Genomic DNA, 19,797 nt, shown 5'->3' with positions numbered 1-19,797 from the left:
TTAGAAGCTCATCAACCAAACAGAATAAGGAAAAGGCATCTTCTGTCATTCTCAGACCTGCAGATAGGAAAATATAACTGTCAACAACAACAAAAAACACAAGACACAAAATAACAAAAATCACAAAAAGAGACCAGGCATGGTGGCTCACGCCTATAATCCAGCACTTTGGGAAGCCAAGGCAAACAGACCACTGGAGCTCAGGTTTTCGACACCAGCCTGGACAACATGGCAAAAGCCCATCTCTACAAAAAAATACAAAAATCAGCCAAGTATGGTAGCATGCACTTGTACTCCCAGCTATTCAAGAGGCTGAGTTGGGAGCATCACTTGAGCCCAGAAGGTCAAGGCTGCAGTCAGCTGTGATAGCACCACTGCACTCCAAACTGGGTGACAGAATGAGATCCTATCTCAAACATGCACACACACAGACACAGAGACACACATATACAGATGTTCAACTTATAATCATTACTATAGTTTTAACGCATGGGATAGGTTACGGAACATGATGGATACTCAGTAAGTACATGCTGGCTGGCTGACAGGCCAGCCAAATGGTGGATGGATTAAAAAATAAAACCTCATCAGTTAGCAAAGAAATGCAATCTAAACATACTTGTTTTGCTACAAAAATGGCAAATATTAAACAAAAAAAAAAAGCTCTATTTTGCTGAAAGTCAACAGATAGGGCTCAAACACACTGGCAGTGGAAGTATACATTTTACTAATACGGAAAGCTGTGAACGCTATATTTCAGAAACTTGTGTGTGTCAAAAAGCCTTTGACGAGGCAATTCTCCTTTGATTAATTTATCGTAAGGAAGTAACTGGACTTCTACAAGGATACTTATTTATTCCAGAACTGTTTATAGCAGTAAAAAAATATTTTTTTAAATCATATTTAGGCTCTGGAGTACATGTGCACGTCCTGCATCCTGCAGGATTGTTGCATAGGTACATATACATGCCATGGTGGTTTGCTGTCTCCATTGCCCCACCCCCATTGCCTGCGTCAGGCATTACTCCCTGTGTTATCCCCTCCCATCCTCCCGCCCACACACACCCCCACTGTCCCTCCCTTCCCTTCCACACCCCCCCACCTAGCCCTGTGAGTGTTGTTCCCTTCCCTGTGACCAAGTTTTCTCATTGTTCATCACTCGCCTATGAGTGAAAACGTGGTGTTTGGTTTTCTGTTCTTGTGTCAGTTTGCTGAGAATGATGGTTTCTAGATTCATCCATGTCTCTGCAAAGGACACAAACTCATCGTTTTTTAAGGCTGCCTAGTATTCCATGGTATATATGTGCCACATTTTTTTGGTCCAGTCTATCATGAATGGGCATTTGGTTGGTTCCAGGTCTTTGCTATTGTAAACATTGCCACAATAATCATACGTGTGCATGTGTCTTTACGACAGAACAATTTATAATCCTTTGGGTATATACCCAGTAGTGGGACTGCTAGGTCAAATGGAATTTCTATTTCTAGATCCTGGAGGAATCTACACTGTCTTCCACAATGGATGAACTAATTTACACTCCCACCAACAACTCCTTTTTCTCCACAGCCTCTCCAGCATCTGTTGTCTCCAGATTTTTTAATGATCACCATTCTAACTGGCGTGAGATAGTATCTCAATGTGGTTTTGATTTGTATTTCTCTAATGACCAGTGATGATGAGATTTTTTCATGTTTTTGGCCACAGATTTGTCTTCTTTTGAAAAATGTCTGTTCATATCCTTCACCCTCTTTTGAATGGGTTTGTTTTTTACCTGTAAATCTGCTTCAGTTCTTTGCGGATTCTGGATACTTTGTCTGATGGGTAGAGTGCGAAAATTTTTTCCCATTCTGTTGGTGGCCTGTTTAGTGTAATGATTATCGTTTCTTTTGCTGTGCAGAAGCTCTGAAGTTTAAGTAGGTCCCATTTGTCTATTTTGGCTTTTGTTGCCATTGCTTTTGATGTTTTAGTCATGAAGTCCTTGCCTGTGCCTATGTCCTCAATGGTGTGCCTAGGTTTTCTTCTAGGGTTTTTATACTGTTAGTTCTTATGTTTAAATCTATAATCGATCTGGAGTTAATTTTTGTATAAGGTGTAAGGAAGGGGTCCAGTTTCAGCTTCCTGCATATGGCTAGCCAGTTTTCCCAACACCATTTATTAATCAGGGAATCCTTTCCCCATTGCTAGTTTTTGTCAGGTTTGTCAAAGATCAGATGGTTGTGGATCTGTGGCATTGTCTCCAAGGCCTCTGTTCTGTTCCATTGGTCGATATCTCTGTTTTGGTACCAGTACCACACACACTGTTCTGATTACTGTAGCCTTATAGTATAGTTTGAAGTCAGGTAGCGTGATGCCTCCAGCTTTGTTCTTTTTGCATAGAATTGTCTTGGCTATATGGGCTCTCTTTTTGGTTCCACATGAAGTTTAAAGTGGTTTTTTCCAGTTCTGTGAAGGTCAATGGTAGCTTCATGGGGATAGCATTGAATCTTTAAATTACTTTGGGCAGTATGGCCATTTTCACAATATTGGTTCTTCCTAACCATGAGCATGGAATGTTTTTCCATCTGTTTGTGAACTCTCTTATTTCCTTGATCAGTGGTTTGTAGTTCTCCTTAAAGAGCTCTTTTACTTCCTTTCTTAGTTGTATTCCTAGGTATTATATTCTCTTTGTACTAACTGTAAATGGGAGTTCGCTCATGATTTGGCTCTCTGTCTCTTATTGGTGTATAGGAATGCCTGTGGTTTCAGCACATTGATTTTGTATCCTGAGACTTCGCCAAAGTTGCTTATCAGCTTAAGGAAGTTTTGGGCTGAGATGACAGGGTCTTCTAAACATACAATCATATAATCTGCAAATAGGAACAATCTGACTTCTTCTTTTCCTAATTGAATGCCCTTTGTTTCTTTTTCTTGCCTAATTGCTCTGGCTAGAACATCTAATACTATATTGAATAGGAGTGGTGAGAGAGGGTATCCTTGTCTAGTGCCAGTTTTTAAAGAAAATGCTTCTAATTTTTGCCCATTCAGTATGATACTGGCTGTGAGTTTGTTGTAAATAGCTTTTATTGTTTTCAGATACGTTCCTTCAACACCTAGTTTATTGAGAGATTTTAGCATAAAGGTTGTTGAATTTTGTTGAAGGCCTTCTCTGCATCTATTGAGATAATTATGCGGTTTTTGTCTTTGGTTCTGTTTATGTGATGAATTACATTTATAGATTTGTGTATGTTGAACCAGCCTTGCATCCCCCGTTTGAAGCCTACTTGATCATGATGGATAAGCTTTTTGATGAGCTGATGGATTTGGTTTGCCAGTATTTTGTTGACGATTTTTGCATCAATGTTCATCATGGATATTGACCTGTAGCTTTTTTTAGTTGTGTCTCTGCCAGATTATGGTATCAGGATGATGTTGGTTTCATAGAAAGATAGGGAGGATTCCCTCTTTGTATTGTTTGGAATACTTTCAACAGGAATGGTACCAGCTCCTCTTTGTATGTCTCGTAGAATTCAGCTGTGAACCCATCCGGACCTGGACTTTTTTTGGTCAGTAGACTATTAAATGCTTCCTAGACTTCAGACCTTGTTATTGGTCTATTCAGGGTTTCAACTTCTTCTTGACTTAGTCTTGGGAGTGTGCAAATGTCTAGGAATTTATCCATTTCTTCCAGATTTACTGCTTTATGTGCATAGAGTTGTTTGTAGTAATCTCTGATGGTGGTTTGTATTTCTGAGGAATCGGTGGTGATCTCCCCTTTATCATTTTTTATTGCATCTATTCGATTCTTCTCTCTTTTCTCTTTTATTAGTCAAGCTAGCAGTCTATTTTGTTGATCTTTTCAAAAAACCAGCTCCTGGATTTATTGATTTTTTTTGAAGGGTTTTTTGTGTCTCTATCTCTTTCATGTCTGCTCTGATCTTAGTTATTTCTTGTCTTCTGCTAGCTTTAGAGTTTTTTTAATCTTGCTCCTCTAGCTCTTTCAATTTTGACAACAGGGTGCTGATTTTGGATCTTTTCTTGTTTCTCATGTGGGCATTTATTGCTATAAATTTCCCTCTAGACACTGCTTTAAATGTGTCCCATAGGATCTGGTATGTTGTGTCTTCATTCTCATTGGTTTCAAAGAACACTTTTATTTCTGCCTTCATTTCATTGTTTATCCTTTCCTCATTCAGGAGCAAATTGTTCAATTTCCATGTGACTGTGCGGTTTTGAGTGCTTTTCTTAATCCTGAGTTCTAATTTGATTGCACTGTTGTCTGAGAGACTGTTTGTTATGATTTCCGTTCTTTTGCATTTGCTGAGGAGGGATTTACTTCCAATTATGTGGTCAATTCTGGAGTAAGTGCAAGGTAGTGCTGAGAAGAATGTGTATTCTGTGGATTTGGGGTGGAGTGTCCTGTAAATGTCTATTAGGTCCACTTGGTACAAACTTGTGTTCAAATCCTGGATATCCTTGTTGACTTTTTGTCTGGTTGATCTGTCCAATATTGTCAGTGGAGTGTTAAAGTCTCCCACTATTACTGTGCAGGAGTCTAAGTCTCTTAATAGGTCATGAAGAACTTGCTTTATGTATCTGGGTGCTCCCGCATTGGGTGCATAAATATTTAGGATATTCAGTTCTTCTTGTTGTATTGGTCCTTTTACCAGTATATAATGCCCTTCTTTGTCTCTTTTGATCTTTGCTGATTTAAAGTCCGTTTTATCAGAGACCAGGATTGCAACTCCGGTTTTTTTTTTTTTTTTTTTTTTTTTTTGCTCTCCACTAGCTTAGTAAATCTTCTTCCATCCCTTTGAGTCTGCGTCAGACTTTGCATGTGAGATGGGTCTCCTGAATACAGCACATCGATGGGTCTTGACTTTTTATCTAGTTTGCCAGTCTGTGTCTTTTGAATGGGGCATTTAGGCCACTTACATTCAATGTTAATATTATTACGTTTGAATTTGATCCTGCCATTTTCTTGCTGGTTTGTGTTGTTTTGCCCATTAGTTGACGTGGCTCCTTCATTGCATCATTGTTCTTTACCATTTGGTGCATTTTTGCAGGAGCTAGTACCAGTTTTTCCTTTCCCTGCTTAGTACTTCCTTCAGTAGCTCTTGTAAGGCAGGTCTTGAAGCAACAAAATCTCTCAGCAATTGCTTGTCCATAAAGGATTTTATTTCTCCTTCACTTATGAAGCTTAGTTTGGCCAGATATGAAATTCTGGGTTGAAAGTTCTTTTCTTTAAGGATGTTGAATATGGGCCCCCACTCCCTTCTAGCTTGTAGGGTTTCTGCCGAGAGAGCTGCTGTGAGTCTGATGGTCTTTCCTTTGTGGGTGACTTGACCTTTCTCTCTGGCTGGCCTCAGGATTTTTTCCTTCATTTCAACCCTGACGAATCTCACAACTATGTGCCTTGGGGTTGCTCTTCTGGAGGAATATCTTTGTGGTGTTCTCTGTATTTCCCGGATTTGAATGTTGGCCTGCCTTGTTAAGTTGGGAAAGTTGTCTTGGATAATATCTTGAAGAGTGTTTTCCAACTTGGATTCATTCTCCCCTTCACATTCAGGTACGCCAATAAAGGGCAGATTAGGTCTTTTCACATAATTCCATAGTTCTTGGGGGCTTTGTTCATTTCTTTTCACTCTTTTTTCTCTTTTCTTGCCTTCTCGTTTTATTTCATTGATCTGATCTTCTATCTCTGATATCCTCTCTTCTAATTGATCAATTCGGCTGTTGAAACTTGTGCATGCCTTGTGATGTTCTCGTGCTGTGTTTTTCAGCTCCATTAAGTTGTTTATGTTCTCTAAGCTGGTTATTCTAGTTAGCATTTTGTCTAACCTTTTTTCAAGGTTCTTAGTTTCTTTGCATAGGATTAGAACATTGTCTTTTAACCGACAGAAGTTTGTTATTATCCACCTTCTGAAGCCTGCTCTGTCAATTCATCATTCTGTCTTTTTTTGCTCCATTGATGGCGAGGAGCTGTGATCCCCTGGGAGAAGAAGAGTTCTGTTCTTTGATGGTTTCATCCTTTTTTGTGCTGGTTTTTTCCCATCTTCGTGGATTTATCACCCTTTAATCTTTGAAGTTAGTAATTTCAGGAGGAGGGTCTCTGAGTGGACTTTTTTTCTATTGAGGTGGGAGCTGTATCTCTTTTGACTTGTAGAAGGGCACTGCTGGGCTCTCTAGGATTCTGGCAGGTTGCTGGGTGGGTAGTCCTTCCCTGGAGTTTGTTTACAGGTGAGATTGGCCCCACCTTCCCAATAGCGTCTCTCCCAGAGCTGGATTTTCCTGGTTGGGGTCAAGCTGGTGTATTTGCTGCCAAGCTCTCTAGTGAGGATTTCAGTTTGAATTCTGTAGAGGTGTGGCCTGCCAGTCCTTATGGTCTGTTTCCCTGCTTTCAACTCTGCCTCCCTCTGTGGGACAGTCTGTCTTACTGGCATTAGTCCAAACTCCCACCCAGGTCCCTGTAGTTACTTGCCACCGGCAGTAACCACTGCTCAGATTTGCATCAACTACCCACAGCACCCCACCGTCTGGGAGGGCTCTTGTGGGCCATGGGTTGCAGGAGGTATGAGGTAAGCACAGAATCCGAATTAGAGCACCAAGGGGGTTAAGTCCTCTGACCCTCTGACCCTCCGAGCAGGCTGCACATTTCAGGTGGGGATGGACCCCGCTCCCAGAGCCCGTCTTGATTTGGCTCCCTGGGCAGCTCTCACCCTTTGGCTCCTTTCCTGGGCCTATTTTCAGAGCCTTATCAGTCCCAGAGAAATTAACCCGGCACCTCATTTGGAATCGTAAAGTCCTCTAGCCCTCTGCATCTCATTCACTGGGAGCTGCATTCCAGTGCTGGCTTCTCTTGGCCATCTTGGCACCTTACCAGTAGTAAAAAATTTTAAACAATTTTAATGTCCATCCACATCAGCCAGGTTAAATAAATTATGGTACATCCATACTGTAGACATACAAAGAAAGATCTACAAAACATATTATTGAGCTTAAAAAAAAAAAGAGAGAGACTTCATCGAGGAATTAAATACGAAGAAAACTTTAAAACATTCCTGAAAGACACAAAAGTAGATCTGACAAATGGAAAGATATTCTTTGTTCTTGGACAGAAATCTCAGCACAAACCAACAACATTAAAATGTCAGTTTTCCAAATGTTAATTTGTAAACTTAACATAAACCCAATAAAAATACCCAAAAGCTTTTTTATTAAGACAAACAAGCTGATACTAAAGTTCAACAGAAAAATAAACATGCAAGAATTGTCAAGAAAACATTAAAAATTATAAAAGCTAGCCCTTGACATACTATCAAGCCTCTGTAATTGAAACTGTGTGATAATGGTACACAAATAGAAAGTCTAGAAATAAACCAAATGAAAATTTCATATATGATAAAGGTAGAGTATCAAAGAACACACTGGGGCAAAATTGGTCTTTTTATTCATTTTTAAAGAAACCATACCTCCAAATAGATCAAGAATCCTAATTAACAACTAAAACCACACAAGTACTAGAAGAAAACATGGGTGAATTATTTACCATGAGTACAAGGGAAACCTCTAATTTTAATCCGAAGTTCAGATAAAATAAAAAACTCAAAAACTGGACTAAATAAAGGTCTAAAGATTCATATCCATGCACAAACACTACAAACTGAAAGAAAATATTTGTAACATATATCACGAGTAAAGAGCTAATATTCCCAATATATTAAACACTCCTAAAAATTGAATAAGGGGAGGGGACCAAACATCTGATGGAAAAAATGAAGATACATTTCACACAAAAAGATTAAAACATGACCCTTAAACATATGAAAACATGTTCAACTTCTTAAGAGAAACAAATATTAAAACTATACTGAGATACTATTTCTTATCTATCAAGTTGGCAATCATTAAAAAGTATGCCAACACACTCCGACGAAGAGGTTGTGGGGAAACTGACCCTTTCATAAACTGCTGATGAGAATTCAAATTCGTACAACCCCTGTAGAAAAGGATTTAGCAATATTTAAGAAAACTACATACACTTTTAACTTTTGGTCCAACCATTCCATTTTAAAAATTTATCCCAAAATACACCTTCAACATACCAAAACACAAATGGACAAGGTTGCAGTACTTTTTGTAAATCCAAAATATTAGAAACAGCACAAGAATACAAAAAAGTTACCTATAGTATGCTACCTTTTGTGTAAGAATGAAAGAAAAATAAGAAAATATACATCTATCTCCTCGATCTTGAGGGAAAAAAACACATGAAGGATAATTGGAAGAATCATGAAAATGGTAACCTACAGAGGACAGGTTAGAGTGAGGACAGAAGGAATGGGTGACAGTGTCCTGAGTATATACTTTTTTTGTAGAGTTCTGACTTTTGTAATGTAATATTGATGTTTCACATACTGAAGAATAAATAAGATTAATTAGGACTGAGTAAAAAAGAATACAAATAGAAATAAATGAAGCAAACTGTATTTCAAATGAGTAACATAACCCCAGGGAGGAGGGAAAGAATGTTAGAGAAGGAAAATTGATCCAAGTAACTTTTGAACATGGTTTTAGATTAGCACAGTCTAACAGAAATATAATGAAGCCACATATCTAATTTAACATTTTCTAGTAGCCACATTAAAGTGAAATTAATTTTATTAATATATTTTATCTAATACATGTAAAAATATTTTGACACATAATCAACATAAATTATGATTAAAATATCAATGAGATAGTTCCTATTTATTTTGTAGTCAGTTTTCAAATCCAATATACATTTAACACCTGCAACACATCTCCATTCATGTGGCTGATAGCTACCCTACTATTACACAGTACAGATTTAGATTAAATGCCCTTGGCTAAAGTGAAAAAAAACTATAAACAAACATTGAATTCTACTTACGAGGTGTCTTTTAAATGGTGGTATGAGTTAACAATTCTTAAACTATTTTCTTACATTCTAGAATTCATCTGAGAAGCAAAAATATGAGTAATAGGGCCACATTTCTCATTGTTGGAAAACAGAGCTACAAATATGGAATGAAGGAAAGGACAGAATAAACCCTGTAGTGTTGGGTCAGAGTCTAAGGTATCTGTATAAACTCACTGCTTTTAATAAAGATGTACTAGTGTGTGCACACATATGCACAAACACACACTCCCTCCTCTCACATATATCTATTTCCTCGATATCTGCTGAGAAGGCCTAGAAGCAATAACAGTCACAACCAAGAAAGACATCTACAGTCCAGACTGCGGCTTTTAAAATCATTCTCTATGAAAAGGAACCAGGGCTCCAAGAGGAAATCCCTTATTCCAAGGCCGGGGCTGGGAAAGTGCAAGATGAGCCTAGAGTATGTGCTCAAAGAATGACAGGAGCATGTCAAAAGAATCGAAGGGGCTCCCACTGGCCAAGTCAGGGACAGTGTCAAAATAAACAAAGTACTATTATAAATAAGTGTAGAGGGAATAATGAAATTAGAATATCACCACTTAGGAAACATTATGAAAATTAGGCAGAAATCACCAATGGATACTGAAATTAGTGAGCAAAAGTTCAAGGAGTAACAAGATGTTTACAACAAATGGACACTAAAATTAGTGAGTGAAAGTTCAAGTAGTGACAGGATATTTACCAAGTCTCTGTATTTTTTCACAAGATACTTAAAAATTACAACAGGACTGTCAATGTGAATTACAAAAAGAATACAATGCCACTAAGCTATACACTTAAAAATGGTCAAATAACTGGACAAGGTGGCTCAAGCCTATAATCCCTCAGGCCTGTAATTCCAGCACTTTGGGAGGCAGGCGGATCATGAGGTCAAGAGATCAAGACCATCCTGGCCAACATGGTGAAACCCCGTCTCTACTAAAAATACAAAAATTAGCCGGGCATGGTGGTGTGTGCCTGTAGTCCCAGCTACTAGGGAGGCTGAGGAAGGAGAATCGCTTGAACCTGAGAGGCAGAGGTTGCAGCGAGTGGAGACTGGGCCACTGCCCTCCAGCCTGGGTGACGGAGCAAGACTTTGTCTCAAAAAAAAGGGCGGGGAGGAGGGCTCAAACATAAAAATAAATTATGTATATTTTACCACAAAAAAATTACAAAAGGAAAAACGGTAGCAATCAAATGATCCAAAATCACATTACCAGTATTTGAACATCTTGTGTCTCCTGATATGATGCAAAAGCATAACAATACTTTGCGGTACTCCTGCCAAAAATGAATAATCTTAATCCAATCATGAGAAAACATCAGATAAACCCAAACTGTTCTTGAATGAAAGGTCCCCACAAACACGCAGCACAGTGGATAAAAACAAACACAGACCCACACCAAAGCACATCACTGAGAAATTTCAGAACACTGAGGACAAAGCAGAGATCTAACAGTTTTGAGGAAAAAGATCCAAACGAAGGAAGAGGGTTCACATTGGCTTAGGACTTCTCAAAAGCAACAAAGGATGAAGAGAAAAAAGGAACTATCCTTCAAAATTCTGAAGAAAAATATTTCCAATCTAGAGTTTTACACTTAGCAAAACTATATTAGTCAAATATGAAAATAGAAACCAAAAATATTTTCAGACATAGAAAGGCTCAAAAAATTACCTACCATGTGTGCTTTCCTAGAAAGTTACTAGAAGATTGAGAATTATAAAGTTCTTACAAATTTAGGAAAGACTGATTGTTCATAACTATAGTAAAAAGTTGCTAAGGACTACTTACACCCATTCGATTGTAAAAACAACTCACTTTTCTTTTACAAGCCAATCAGTGTTAGCTTAGCCCTTTACTTCTGAAAGTCAGCCAATTTGAAGTTAGGGAGAAAGTCACTACAATAAAATACCCAAGTGCCAACCAATCAACAATGGTTTCACCCAAGTAACCACTCCTCTACAGATTATGTTAATCCACTTCTGCTGCCTCTTAAAATTTTCTAATCCCCGAGCACCACACTCCCCCAAAACACCATGTAAAAGTAGCAATCTGCTTTGTTCAAGGAGATTGTACCTGCTCAGATATTCTAAAGACTGATGGTCTTATCGTTTAACAAACAAGGAAACAAACCAAAGGAAAGAAGAAATAAGATATGGAAAACAAGACATCCAACACAAGAGAGAAGTGAAGGAATACTACTGAATGGGACTCTAGGATGATAACTGTGCACCGGCAGCAGAAGGCAACCAATCCAGAGAAGCTATGTGAGAGAGCAGGCACGCTGAAGGCTGTCATTCTCATGCTCTCTGCCACCATATCGTCTTCCGAATCCAACACAACTACTAGAGGATGTGTTCTACCTAAGCAAGAGGTAAATGAAGCCTGAAGATGATATGAATTCTAACAATATTTGGAGAATCAAACCCAGGAGAGAAAATCTAAGGATGATGACAAAGGGAGATCATACCAGGAAAAGAGCAATACAGCAGGTTGAGAGAGTAGGCTTCAATAGCAGGACACTAGAAGTCTCTAGAAAAGAAATTTCCAATAATTAAAAAAGAAAAGAAAAGAAAATTGGAACTGACAGGTTACTGTGATTGACCTTGTGGAAAACTGCACTGAGGGACTATTTAAAACACTATCAGCAAATAAGATTTCCACAGGCATAGTAATGTAAACATAACATTAACTATTTGACTTAACCAAATATTTTAATATAACTAAATTAGGAAGCTAGGGAAAAGCAGCAGTGAAGATGGTATTTAATAACAGTAAAACTTTCTCTACCATAAAACAAACTCCATATATAATGGAAAAAAATACTAGTAAATCAAAAGATAGCATTGTACATATATTATTTTAAAATACAGAGATATGTTAATGCCGGAAGAAATCGCTGAAGGAACTGAAAATAGTTACTTTTTAAGGAGAGAACTAGAGAGAGTGGGGAGTGGTGGGACAAAAACTACTCACTATATTTTGTTCTACGTCCGTTTTTTCTCTTACTATTGAACTTTGTAAAATGTCTATTTTAAACTCACATCTATTGACAAAATACGTTAAATAACTTTATTTTTTAAAAAAAATCCAAATAGCAACATACAGACTTTTTATTGTTCATCATTCAAAAACACGTCTAAAGAAAAATTTTCAACTGAAAGGGACAGACTATCCTACAGAAAAAGTTTCCTTTTTGTTAGAAGATCTTTCTATTTCTAATAGTAAAAGAGCACAAACACACAAAATGTAAAAGCTTTAAAAAAAAAATTAAGCAAATAATTACCAATTGAGTAGATAGTGAAGATTCAGGAATTATAATACTAGGAAGATTATAGGTCTGACCTTACTTACAAATTCATTAATGATCAGGAGACAGTGCAAATAACACATTTAATTAAATTTGCTCATTTATCTATTTTGAGAAGTATAATTAACAGCAGTGAGAGAGAGTAGTAATATAAAAGGACAGAGACAGATTAAAAACATTGGCCAAAAAACCAAATTGGAGAGTAAACAGAAGATTGGGTAAAAATTACAGGCTTAAAACTGAAGAGTGTTATCAGCAGCTTATTTACCATCAATTTTACCTCATACTGTTATCATATGAAATAATTCTGACCAACACTAATGTTAAATGGGGGATGTATACACACACATGCATATAAACACATACATATATATATAATTTTTTCTTCAGGAGAAACTGATAATCCTAATTAAGCAAGGATTCATGAAGAGATTACACCCTAAAAACAACATACTGTTCATGCAATTTGACAAGAGTGAATTTGTATTCATAGTTTAGTAATTATAAAAATTCTATCAAGAATAATCAATAATGAATTAAACTGTCCTAAAGACAATTAACTGTTATCTACCCTGTATTCTTCATCTAGCTACACTAAGATTATTCTCACTGTTCCTGCTCTTTATTTGAATGGCCAGGCACTGACCATTCAAAACAAAGTCTGCATTACCCACTCTCCAGCAGCAAGGTGTGGCTATGTGACTAAGTTTGATCTATGGAATGTGAGCGAAAGTGGTATACATGGAACTCCCTAATCCAAAAATCTATAATGCTACAAAATCTAAACCATTCTGAGTGTCAACAGGATGCCACAAGTGAAAAATTCCACACCTGATCTCATGTGACAGGTTGCAGTCACAATGCAGGCACTCAACACAGTTTATTCAGTGTCCCCAAGGAAAGAAAGACCCCCCCCCCAGCCCCTATCAGCTGCAATATGTATCTGTACACACCAGATTCCTCCACACAAGCATATCCACAAAGAGTAATAAAATGACACGTGTATACACCGGATATGCCAACAGTAGACTCCCCACAATGCCTCACATGGGGTCAACATGTACTGCATTACTATTACTCCCTATGCTCTTTCTTTCCTTTTTTTTTTTTTTTTTTTTTGCTTATTCTCTGATTCTCTGTTCTGTGGTATGACGATATGGTTGAAAGTATCAAGATGGCCTGGCCTGCATGATATCCAGAGAGTAATGCAAATATTCCAAAATGTGAAAAAAATCTGAAACCCTTCTGTGGATTTAAGGATACTGGATAAGGGATAGTCAACCTGTAACATATAATTTCCACAAAGTATCCTTAAAGGAAGTAAGATGTGTTCTTCTCTTTCTCCTTCTGATGATTGGCTGTTCACGAAACAGCTGAAGCTAGTAGCTGTCTTAGACTCTAAAGTGCCTTTGGAAAATAATAGAATCCAAGCACAGTGGGGAAACATGACACCATGGCAAACCACATAAGTCCTAAACTGCCTACTTCTGGAATTCCTAACTCTACAGACACGAACTTCTATCATATTTAAGTATCTGGAACTTAGTTGCAACAAAATCTCATCCAAATTCATATAACCTCTACACTAATGTATGTGCCTTGTTTTCCTTCTTTCTCTAAACAATCTCTCTACTCTTTTGCTGGCTCCTTTGCTGCCTCCTACTCCATTACTATGTGTATTCCCTAATTTTTCATCCTTAGTCTTCTCTGCTCCTCTTTATGGTTCAGGCCAAACATTTTTTAAAAACACATCTCTACATCTCCTGTATTGAGCTCCAATTTTATATTCATCTGCCTATCATTCCACTACCATGAGACTTATCTATATAGGAACATAACTCATTTTAAAACAAATAAAACAGATATACAGACAAAGTGGTGGTAGAAACAGTAATAGTAGTTGTGGTGGTAGTAATAAATAGCTAATAATTACTGAGCTCTTAGTATTTGCCAGCCATTGTTCTAAGAGTCAATCCTCACAACAATCCTACAAAGTAAGAGTATTATCACCATCTCCATTTTACAAATGAGGAAATGAGACCCAGACAAATTAAATAAATAGCTCAAGACACACACTTCATGTACTAAAGAGATCATTCAAACCAAGGTCCCATCCTCTTAACCAGTGCACACTAAACCTTCTTCCAAAGGTGTGTACAGATACATGTACAAATGTGTCTATCATACATTCTTACAGTTCCAAAATGGCAGCGTAGAAGTAAGCTGGCTTCACTCAACCACCCCAGAGAAAACCAAAAACAAATACAAAGTGCTGATATTATCACCAGCAATATCCCAGAATTCAAATACGAGGAGGAGACAGTTTCAGGGCCATGAAAAGTGAAAAAAACAGAGCAGAATAGGAAAACTGAAATTCCATAACGTGATGCCCCTTCCCTCAACATGCTCAGCAACAAGAATACAGAAAATTTCCCCCGCAACTCGCAATCACTACACTGGAAAAAGTGAGAATAAGGTGAACAACCGGCTTCCTACCATCTTAGCATCTCTGGCAGGAGACCTGTCCCTGCCTCAAATTACAGGAAGTTTTGAAAGTGTGTAAAAGAGGAAGTATCCCTAAGGACAGCCAGAGACAAAGAAGGGAAGGGGGACTACTATCCCCAGCCCTAGAAACTCTGCTCTGTAATTCAGCCAAAGGAGACACCAAATCAAAGCACCTGTTCGGCAGCACCACCCTGTAGGAGGTTCATTCTATAAGTCACCTGGGCATGAACCCACAGCTAGCCTTCTCACACTACTGGAATATCCCCTGTGGGACACCCCCGACCCTGCCGGCAGAAGGGGCAGCATGCTGGCTGGAACTGAGGTAAACGTAGGCTTAATGTGCCAGCTGGTACCAAAAAGGAGGCAGCAACTTAGCAGGAAAAAAGAAAAAGAAAACCAAGAGAGGTATATTACAGAGAATCACTAAGCAAACATATACTAAAACCCCAAACAAGTAGATCCAAGCATGGGAGCTTGAAAAACAAAAAAACAAAAACCAGACAGAAAGAAAAGACTGGAATAAGTAACTATCCTTCAATGCAAAGATACAGATGAACAACCACAAGAAACAACAGCAAACACAGAACCAAGGCCTCACAAAAAGCAAAGTGAGGAACCAGTAATTGACCCTAGCAAGACAGCAATTTGGGAACCCTCTAAGCAAGAATTCAAACTAGCCATTTTAAGGGAACTCAGTGATCGCCAAGACAACATAGAAAACCAATTCCGAAATTCGAGAAATTTAACCGAGAGATTGAAATAATACAAGAAATCAAATCTTGGAACTCAGAAATACATTTGCTGAACTGAAAACATCATCAGAGGCTCTCAACAGCAGAAAGGATCACAGAGAGGAAGGAATCAGTGAACTCAAGAGGCTAGCTGAAAATACACAATTAGAGAAGAAAAAAGACCAGTGCTGCCAGGCATAAAAAGCAAATGTTAATAGATCTACAGGGAGAGACAGACTGCAATACATTAACAGTAGAGGACTTCAACATTCCACTCTCAGTAAAGGACAGATTATCCAGACAAAAAAAAAATCAACAAACATTCTAAACTACTACTTCTGTAATTCCTAACTCTACAGACATGAACTTCTATCACATTTAAGTCTCTAGAACTTAAGAAACATCAGAGCTAAGCTACACTCTAGAACGTACCAGCCTAACTTACATTTCTAGAACATCCCACCCAAGTGCCACAGAATACACATGCTTTTCATCTAGACATGGAACATTCTCCAGAACAGACCATATCTTAGGCAGCAAAACAAGTCTGAACAAATTCAAAAAAGCAGAAATCATGTAAAGTGTCTTTTCTGACTACAAGGGAATAAAATTAAAAATCAGTAACAAGAGGAATTTCAGAAAACACACAAACATATGGAAACTAAGCAACACTTGAATGATCAATGAAGAAATCAAGGAAATTTAAAAACTTCTTGGAACAACTAAAAATGGAAATATAACACTACAATCTATAGAATACAGCAAAAGCAGCAGTGAGAGGGACATTATAGCAATAAATGCCTACATCAAAAAAGCAGAAAGACTTCAAACAATCTAACAATGTGCCTCAAGGAACTAGAAAAGAACAAATCTAACCCAAAATTAGTAGAAGGACAGAAATAAATAGAATTTAGACTACAGAAAACCAATGAAATGAAAAGTTGGTTTTTTAAAAAGAGAAACAAAATTGACAAAACTTCAGCTAAACTAAGAAAAAAGAGAAGACCCAAATAAATAAAATCAGAAATGAAAAAGGTAACAAAACAAGTGAGACCATAAACACAAAGACTCATTAGAGACGATTATTAACATCTATATGCCAACAAACTGGAAAACCTGAAAGAAACTGATAAAATTCTTAGACATATACAACCTATCAAGATTGAACCATGAAGAAATAGAAAACCTCAACAAACCAATAAAGAATAGCCTAATTGAAGCTGTAGTAAAACGTCTCCTATTAAAGAAAAGCCCAGGACCTGATGGCTTCACTGGTGAATTCTACCAGACATTCAAAGAATACCAATTCTGCTCATACGCTTCCAAAAAAGTGAAGGAGAGGGAATACTTTCCAACTCATTCTACAAGGCCAGCATTACTCTGATAACAAAACCAGTCAAGGACACAACAAAAAAAGAAAACTATGGGCCAGTATCACTAATGAACATAGATGCAAAAATACTAGCAGACCAAACTCAACAACACATTAAAAAGATCATTTCCCATGATCAAGTAGGAGCCATCCCAGGGATGCAAAGATGGTTCAACATGCATAAATCAATAAACATGATACATCTCATTAACAAAACCAAGAACAAAAAACCATACAATCACTTTAATAGATGCTGAAAGAGTATTCAATAAAATCTAATATCCCTTTCTGGTAAAAATCCTCAGTACATTGGGTATAGAAGGAATATATAAAACAATAAATGCTATATATGACAAACCCACAGCTAACATCACACTAAACAGGGAAAATTTGAAAGCCTTTCCTCTAAAATCTGGAACAAGACAAGGATGCCCACATGTACCACTTTACTCAACATAATAATGGAAGTTCTGGCCAGAGCAATAAGACAAGAGAAAGAAATAAAGGGCACCAAATTGGAAAGGAAGAAGTCAAATTGTCCCTCTTTGCAGACAAAATGATTTATACAGAGAGAAACCTAAGGATTCCACCAAAAAATTATTTGAACTGATAATTCAGTAAAGTTGTAGGACACAAAAATCAACAACAAAAATCAGTAGATTTATATATGCCGATAGCTAACAATCTGAAAGAGAATGCAAGAAAGCAGTCCCATTTATAATAGCTACAAAGAATCAATTTAACCAAAGAAGTAAAAAAGCTATACAAGGAACACTATAAAATAAAACACTGATGAAAGAAACTGAAGTCAATACCAAAAAATGGAAAGATATACTCCATGCTCATGAATTAGAGGAAGTAACACAGTTAAAAAGACAATACCACCCAAAGCAATTTACAGATTCAATGCAATCTCTATCAAAATACCAATGACATTCTTCATAGACACAGAAAAACAATCACAAAAACTATACAGAATCATGAAAGCACCTGAATAGCCAAAGCAACCCTGAGCAAAAAGAAGAAAGCTGGAAGTATCACACTATCTGACTTCAAATTATACCACAAAAGAACTTGAATGGACAAAGCAATCCTGAGCAAAAAGAATGCTGGAGGCACTGCATATCTGACTACAAATTATACTACAAAACTCTGCCTGGTACTGGCATTAAAACAGACACATAGACCAATGGGACAAAACAGAGACTCCAAATATAAGTCCACATATTCACAGACAATTTATTTTTGACAAAGGCACCAAGAACATAAAATGGGGAAAGAACAGTCTCTTCAGCCAATGGTGCTGGAAAAACTGGATAATAATATGGAGAATAATGAAACTAAAACCTATGTTTCACTACACACAAAAATCAAATCAAAATGGATTAAAGACTTAAATATGTAAGGCCTGAAACTATCAAACTATTAGAAGAAAACATTAGGGAATTGCTCCAGGACATTGATCTAGGCAATGATTTTTTGTGTAAGAACTTAAAAGCACAAGTAACCATGGCAAAATAGGTAAATGAAATTACATCAAGCTAAAAAGTTTCTGCACAGCAAAGGAAACAATCAAAGTAAAGAGATAATCCATAGGATGGAGAAAATATTTGCAAACTATCCATCTGGCAAAGGATTAATAACGAGAATATATAACGAGTTCAAACAACTCAAGAGCAAAAGAACAAATAAGATTTTTAAATGGGCAGAAGATCTGAATAGACGTTTCTCAAAACAACATATATCAACATATACCAACAGGTATACGAAAAAAATGTTCAACATCACTATTCATCAGAGAAATACAAATCAAAGCCACAATGTGATATAATCTCAAGCCAGTTAAAATGGCTTTTATAAAAAAGGCAGAGCACAACAGATGCTGGTGAGAATATGGAGAAGGGGGAACTCTTCTACACTCCTGGAGGGAATGTAAATTAATACAGCAACTTGGGGAATAATACGGAGGTTCCTTAAAAAATGAAAAATAGTATCATCAGATGATCCAGCAATTCTACTACTGGATATATATCCAAAAGAAAGGAAATCAATATATTAAAGAGACACCTGCACTTCTATGTTATTATTATTATTATTATTATTGCAGCACTATTCACGCATCCAAAATACGGAATAACCTAAGTGTCCATCAATGGATAAATGTATGAAGAACAAAAAAATTTTTAAAGAATGATATCTCATCATTTGGAGCAGCATAAATAGAACTACAGGTCATCATGTTAAGTAAAAAATAAGCCAAGCTCCAAAAGACAAGTATCACGTGTTCTCACTTATATGTGGGATCTGAAAAGTGGATCTAGAAAACAGATGTAGATTGGTGGGTACCAGAAGCCAAGAAGGGGTAGGGATGGGGAAGATAAAGAGGTTGATTAACGGGTAGAAACATACAATTTGATAGAAGAAATATGACCTAGTGTTTGACAGATCAGTAGGATGACTAAAGTTCACAATAATCTGTTACATATTTCAGATGTTTTTAACAAAAGAAAAGACAACTGTGTAAGGCAGGCGTCCCTAAACTTTTTACACAGGGGGCCAGTTCACTGTCCCTCAGACCGTTGGAGGGCCGCCACATACTGTGCTCCACCAATGAAAGAGGTGCCCCTTCCTGAAGTGCGGCGGGGGGCCGGATAAATGGCCTCAGGGGGCCGTAGTTTGGGAACGCCTGGTGTAAGGTGATGGATATCCCTATTTACTCTTATTTGATCTTTACAAATTATATACATTTATTATCACATGTAGCCCTCCACCAAAAAATGGGTGAATTGTATAGTATGTGAACGATTTGTCAACAAAGCTGAAACCAAAAAAAAAGACGCTATCACAGCTTAAGACTTTTTAGTGTCCCCAACAATCACAATAGTCATTAAAATATCCTCCATGGTAATAAATTTTGTTTCTGCAGATTAATTTTTAGGAACTGCCCATTATTACA

General features: G+C 37.3%; 1 protein-coding gene across 13 annotated transcripts in view; it reads right to left on the bottom strand.

Annotated features, from left to right (window-relative positions):
- Nucleotides 1–19,797, bottom strand: part of R3HCC1L (R3H domain and coiled-coil containing 1 like) — a 125,282-nt gene that overhangs the window by 70,501 nt on the left and 34,984 nt on the right. The gene's annotated exons all lie outside the window — the stretch shown is intronic.

Source organism: Saimiri boliviensis, chromosome 12 (assembly GCF_048565385.1).
Source record: "Saimiri boliviensis isolate mSaiBol1 chromosome 12, mSaiBol1.pri, whole genome shotgun sequence".
NCBI lineage: Eukaryota > Metazoa > Chordata > Mammalia > Primates > Cebidae > Saimiri > Saimiri boliviensis.
This window is presented reverse-complemented; position numbering and strand designations above follow the sequence as displayed.